Here is a 7,456-nt window from a genome sequence, read left to right as displayed (position 1 = left end):
ACAATCTCCCCCTTTTTGATGTGTGGCAATATGTTTAAGTTAGGCATAAATAACAACTTTGAAAATTTTGAAGCAATATGTAAACATGAAGCATAAAACCCAAGCTCCCCCTTAACACATGCTCTCAACCTTAATTTTCAAAGATTTGTACACAAGTAAACCAAGTAGATTTCTAACTTAAACCTACCCAATTCTCCCCCTTTGACACCATCAAAAATATTGTACCAGACACGTACACATACTATGGTATCAGTTATAACCAAATTTGAACCGAAAATTTGATTTTAAAGACCAACAGAATGCTGAAAGGCTGGTACCAGTCGACTGGTATCTGCACCAGTCGACTGGCACAAACTGAACATCAATTTCAGCCTATGGCAGCCAACTTCAGAAATCCATAAAAAATTCCAGAAAATTTGAAAAATCATGAAATTTTGAACACATATTTCTTATAATATTATTTAACTAAGAAAAATATGTTTTCATGAAAAGTCAACCTATTTTAAAAATTTTGACCAAGTTTCAAAAATATCGAAAACATGCAAGTTTGTATCAATTTCAAGCTCAGTTTTGAAATCATATGTTTTAAAATAGCTAGACCACAGTAAATAAAACATAGAATTGTTTTCAAAACATTTGAAATGTCCAACTATGATCTATGGGCAAGATGTCCATTAATTAAACATTTGCTTTCCCCATAGTTGGTCTATGATCACTAAAAATTGATACATTTCATAACTCATCAAAATACCATAAGCATATGTGAATTATTTGTATCATCCTAGTATCTCACATTTATTGTTAGAAAATAATGCAAGTCATTGTGAGATAAAGGTAATCTATACTTAGCCCTTTTTATCATGAATTTCTATCAAGGCTAAGTACTCCCCCTTAAGGTCTCAAGTCAACCAAAAAAAATTGGAATTATGATTTCTATGGTTGACTTGACCTAAAATCCTCTAACCCTTGAGGATTGATTTTGGCACCCAATAGAAGTTCTCTCTAATTGGGTTGACCAAGTACTCCTTAGGGATCCATTTCCTATCTATGGTCTTTCTCTTTGATTTCCCCCTAGCAAGTAGACAATGATAAGTCTTTTCATTATTGGGTTCATTGTATCCTAGCCCATTTTTCTTAAAACTTGCCCTTTGGCTCCCAATAATCATGTTTAAGGTATTTGAGCCAATTTCAAATTTTCTAAGGACATTGGTAAGGTATTCTACCTTTTCCCTTAATTTCCTATTTTCCTCTTCTAAACATGAATCATTTGAACTTATAGAGGAAGCATGCAAATCATCATCCCTAATAGGCATGGATTCTAATTTTTCTTTAAGCATGCAAATGTCATGTTTCAAAGACTTCTTTTTCCTTTTTGCCTTGAACAAGTCATCATTTGTGCTTGAAATAATTTTAACTAAGATATGGGGAGGAAGATTATGTACCTCACTTACCGAGAAGTCCGAATCCGAAGTTTGACCTCCCCCTTCACTTGAGCTCCCCTCTGTTGGAGTGTATACTAAAAGCCTAGCTTTTGGTATAAACATTTATCTAGAAATAAGAATCACATTGGTCGAATGTCTACATTTATGATAAATGTAGTTGTTCAATTAATTTATATTGTAGATGACATGGTGTGTGGTGTCACACACAGAAGATCATGTTATCAGTAGCTTATAAATTATAAACAGTAGCTCACGACCATGATGGAAAGGAACAAACCATTGGAAGGTCGTAGTGTAATTAGGTATTAGTTTATCTTGACTATATAATTACACTAGTACACTCAGAGTGTATTGAGTAGGACCATTTGAGGTCGTTTCTTTTATACTGACTTTATAAAGAAGCAAAAGACCTCGGTTATTATGGAAGTGTGTGCTCTTAATCCTAATGTAATAACAATCACATATATTTGATATTTATTTCTTTAATTTATCAATGGGTGAGATTTAGTTCGTTGAATCAATAAACCCGATAAGTTGGGAAATGGTATCACTTATAGTGTGTGTTGTTGATTATAGAAGGAAACTGTGTCCTAGAGATACTAGGTTGATAATGTCCTCAAGAGGAGCTCATAAAGATTGTCATGTTAAACCCTGCAGGTGGACTTAGTCCGACATGATAATAAGGTTGAGTGGTACTACTCTTGGACTTAGATATTAATTAAATGAGTTGTCAGTAACTCACTTAATTAGTGGACATTTGATATCTTAAACACAGGGAGACTAACACACTCATAATTAGAAGGAGCCCAAAAATGTAATTTGGGATTGGTGCGGTAGTTCAATAATAGTTCTCTAGTGGAATGAATTATTATTGATAAAATTAAGTTGTGTGTTTGGGGCGAACACGGGATGCTTAATTTTATCGGGAGACCAAAACCAATTCCTCCTCTCGGTCCCTATCGTAGCCTCTTATTTATAGAGTACTATACCCACCTATACCCACCTTCATACCCATGTTATAGGGGCCAGCCAAGCTTGAGGATCAAGCTAGGGCCGCCAAACCATTGGTTCATGGGTGGCCGGCCCTAGCTTGAACCCAAGCTTAGGTGGTCGGCCCTATTTAATTTAAAAGAATTTTAATTTTAAAATTTTCTTATGTGAAAGATATAATTTATTGAAGAGATTAAAAATTAAAATATCTCTTTTATAAGTCTCTACAAAAGATTAAAGAAAGAGATTAAATCTCTTTCCTTATTTGTAGATTAGAAAGGATATTTTATTTCTCTTCTTTATAAATTATTCACATGTTGAAAAATTAAAATTATAGAAATTTCTTTTTATAAACCAGTCATAAAAGGGATAAAAATTATTGGAGAAATTTTTTATAAAATTTCTGGAGACAAATTAGGAAGTTTTAATTAATTAAAACTCTCCTTGTTTTGTTTTTTAAAGTGGCCGGCCATTGTGTTTAAAAGAAGAAAATTGTTTTAATTAAAATAATTTTTCTTTACATGGCAAAAGAATTAAGGAAATTTTGTAATTAAATTTCCTATTTGCCTAGGCCAAGGAATATAAAAGAAGAGGTGAGGGTGCCTTCATGGGAATAACCTCTATTATTCTTCCTCCCTCTTTTCCTTGGTGTGGTGGCCGGCCATCCTCTACCTTTCTTCCTCTTTTGTGGTGGCCGAAACTTATCTCTTGCTTGGAGTTCTTGTGGTGGCCGGATACTACTTGGAGAAGAAGAAGAAGAAGGAGAGAAAGATTGTATCCCTTGGAGTTTGGTTGGTGTTTTGTTCTTCGTCCTTGGTGAAGCTTCTTTGTGATTGGCTGAACCTAGCTAGGAGAAGAAGAAGGTGCTTGGTGGTTTCTCATCTCGGAAGATCGTTGCCCACACAACGTCCAAGGTTAGAAGAGGAATACGGTAGAAGATCAAGAGGTTTTTCTACAAGGTATAACTAGTAAATTTTATTTCCGCATCATGCTAGTTATTTATGGAAATAATACCAAATACAAGAGGCTTACGTTCTAGAATTTCGAATATGTTTTTTCGAAGTTGTGTTCTTTTGTTTCTTTCTTTTCCTTGTGATTTGATTGTTCTCTTTGGTTAACCTAAAGTTATTTTAGGAAATTAAATATTAGCTTTCTATTAAAGGTTTTGTCTAGTCGGTGGTGGTTGCTCCCATATCCAAGAAGGCCATGTGCCTCGCCACGTCAGTACTGGGAACCTTTTATGGAAATTAATATTTAATGGAATTAATAACTTAAGGAGACTTGGGTCGAACGTGTTAAGTTCCGCAGGAGATCCAAGTCAAAACCTAAAAGAACAAATAGATTAAGTTTTGGATCAAACGTGTTAAGTTCCGCAGGCGATCCAAAATTTAATTTAAAAGAACACATGGTAGCTAGGAAAAGGTTCAGACCTTTGTACAAAATTTTTGTACAGTGGAACCTATAGGTTTTCCGAGTAGCATCCAACACCCTCTTCATCTTCACTTGAGCTCCTTCCTTCTTCTTGTTCGGATGAGGTGGAGGCTACATCATCAATCCCCATGAGAGAAAAATTGACTATGTGATGCTCTTCTTCCTCCGATGATGATGAAGGATCATCCCATGTTGCTTTTAGGTTTTGAGCCTTCTTCCCCTTTTCTTTTGTCTTCTCCTTCTTCTTCTTTCCTTCCTTCTTTTTCAAGAGAGGACAATCATCTCTTATGTGTCCTTCTCCTTGGCAATTGTAGCAAATTATCTTCCTTGTCCTACTTTTGCTTCTTGAGCTTCTCCTAGCATGAGATTTGTTAGATGAAAATTTTCTAAAAGCTCTTCTCATTTTCCTTACCATATACGCCTCTTGATCACTATCCATTGAGGTGCTTGATTCTTCGGAGTCGGAGGATGGTGGGGATGAAGACTTCTTCTTCTTACCCTTTCCCTTGTTTGCCACAAGGGCTACTCCTCTCGATCTATTTGCTTCTCCCTCTAATCCTTCAACCCTTGTTTCGTGAAGCTCCATGGTTGAGAAGAATTCATCTAGAGAGCTCTTCTCTAGATCCTTTGAAATGTAGAATGAATCTACAATGGAGCTCCATGTCGAGGATCTTGGGAAAGCATTGATAGCTTTCATTATGATGTCCCGGTTGGAGAGTTTCTCACCTACACTTGTTAGTCACTTAAGATTTCTTTAAATTTAGCATGAAGTGTAGATACCTTATCTCCCTTCTCAAGCTTTACATTGTTGAGTTGAGTTCGGAGGAGATCTCTTCTTGCCAATTTAGCCTCCGATGTGCCTTCATGAAGCTCCACTAGCTTCTCCCACAACTCCTTGGCACTTGAGTAGGTTACAACTCTTGTTACTTCTTGTTGGGGAAGAACATGTAGTAGATGATGGATGGCTCTCGAATTTGCTAGATGTTCTTCCCTTTGTTTCTTGCTCCACCTTGTTTTCTCAAGTATCTTGTTGTCTTGATCCCTAGGTACTTCGAAACCATTTTCCATGATTAGCATAATATCAAAATCGGTTTCGAAGAATACCTCCATTTTCTTCTTCCACCAAGAGAAGTCTCCTTCGAATTTGGGTGGATGAATGTTTGAGCCGGCCATTTGATGATTTCGTTCTTCTTGGCGATTAGTCCGTTGAAGAGCTTCCTTGCTCTGATACCAAATGTTGGAGGATCGGTGGCCGGCTTGAAGGGGGGTTGGATAGCTAGGCCACCCCCAAATCGATTTCTTCTCTACAATACGTTAGTTTGCGCAAGCGGAAATATAGAAACTAAAATAAAGAAACACAAACGAGAATACAAATGCTAACACGCTCGATGTAACGTGGTTCGGAGATTGCTTGCTCCTACTCCACGACGTGTCCTTGAGGTGGACGAGCCCTTGATCCTTTGGTGGATCAGTCCCCGGCAATCTCCGGCTAAAGCTTCTCCTTCTCGGTGGAGCAAACCTCTCACAAGAGCACTCTTCCTCTTTACAAGATGGAGTTAGAATTAGGAGGAAGAGAATTGTCTTGGGAGCTTTGGGCAAGATTCAGAAGGTTTACAATGAGTATCAGTAACCTACTCAATGCCCCAAAGCTCCCCTTAAATAAGAGGAAAGAGTTGATCATCAATCAACTCAAACCCTGACACCAGTCGACTGGTCCATGCACCAGTCGACTGGTGCTAGCCGTTAGGCAACACCAACGGCTCTCTTTAGAGCCCGTTTTCTGCCAACGGTCATGTACCAGTCGACCGGTGCCCTTAGTTGACAAGCACAGAATGCTTCTGTGCAGTCGACTGGTCCCAGTACATTCACTCCTCTCATCCTTTCCGGAGTTGCCTTTGAAGTCCTCTTCCTCGGCCTTCGTCCCTCAGATGCACCCGAGCCCGCGGCTCCTCTCCGTGCCATCCTTCACGCTGCCTTGAAGTCCACTTCCTTCGGCCCCACTCCATTGCTCCTCGTCCGCGCGGTCCCTCGGATGTCTTCCACACCATCCTTCACCGACTCAATGATCCGAGCCCTTGGATGAGCTTCCCACACTTGGCCGCACCAAGTTCTCATGTGTTCCACAAAGTCCTGCAAGACTCAAACACATATCAAATACATATGAAAGCCTAACTTAAACTCTTTGACACACACATCAAAACCTAGGTCGATTGCACCAACAAGAAGTTCCAAAACCTTAACCATGCATGATGTGGACTCTTACGATATGATATGAATTTTATGTCACCATGTTAATTGATATATGCACTTATGTCATCATGTTATGAATTCCTATGAGATGCTATATGTTATGTGCACTTCATGTTATTATGTTATGTTTTTATGAGATGCTATATATTGTTTGCACTTCTTGTTATCATGTTATGTTTTTTTTTTATAAGATGCTATAAGTTATGTGCACTTCATGGTATCATGCTATGTTTTTTTTTATGAGATGCTATATAATGTGCACTTCGTGTCATCATGTTATGTTTTTATGATATGCTATATGTTATGTGCACTTGGTGCCATCATGCTATGTTTATGCAAGGCTTATGTAAGATGAAAAGCCTAAGAGATGCTTCCCTTAAGTTGGGATCAAGAGCACTCTTCATGATATGATAAGAACATGATATGTTATGATATGACATGATATGACATGCTATTTTACTTTGTATGGCTTGTACCAGGGATAGGCTCCTAAGTGCCCCTAGGTCGATGGTCAATGAAACGGGCCTAGTAAAAGGGATGAGCTCCTAAGTTATCCCTAGGTCGATGGTCTATGAAACGGACCTAGTTCCTAGTAGGTTCAAGATTAGCTACCTTGGATCTACTTAGGATGCGCGCATTTATGTATGTATGTGGTACAAAGTCGGGCCCTCATGTTGAGATTATGTTTAAGTACCTATATGATATATGTTTTCAAAAGAACATCTTGCATATTCTCATTTCATTCTATATGTACATGTTTTCAAAAGAGCATCTTGCATCCACATATCTCATGCTATATGATTCCTTATGCTTTAGAAAAATGCTCAATAGAGATATTTTCATGTTATGTGATCTTTATGCTTAGAAAGATGCCCTTGAGATATGATTATGATGTATAGATGTACATGCTACTATTTTATGCTTATGCTCTCACATGTTATGCTATGATATGTCTTATGCTCTCACATGATATGCTATGATTTACCTTATGCTCTCACATGTTATGCTATGATATGTCTTATGCACTCACATATTATGATATGATTTACCTTATGCTCTCACATGATATGCTATGATTTACCTTATGTCCTCACATGTTCTATTTATGATTTGTCATATGCTATGTTTATGATTTATGGATTTTGTGAGTAGGAAAGGAACTTACTAAGTCTATGTGCTTATAGTTTATATTTCCTTGTACTGCAGAAAAGGGTAAAGAATGACTAAACTAAGGGGAGCAGCAGGAAAGGCAATGATGATGTGTGTGGAAGTGGCATGGTGGAATAGATCCATTTATGTTTTAGAACCTATATATGTCTAAACTTGCATGTGAACCATGTTTT

This window comes from Zingiber officinale, chromosome 2B (assembly GCF_018446385.1).
Source record: "Zingiber officinale cultivar Zhangliang chromosome 2B, Zo_v1.1, whole genome shotgun sequence".
Classification (NCBI taxonomy): domain Eukaryota; kingdom Viridiplantae; phylum Streptophyta; class Magnoliopsida; order Zingiberales; family Zingiberaceae; genus Zingiber; species Zingiber officinale.
The sequence above is the reverse complement of the archived record's forward strand: the minus strand, read 5'-3'. Positions refer to the sequence as shown.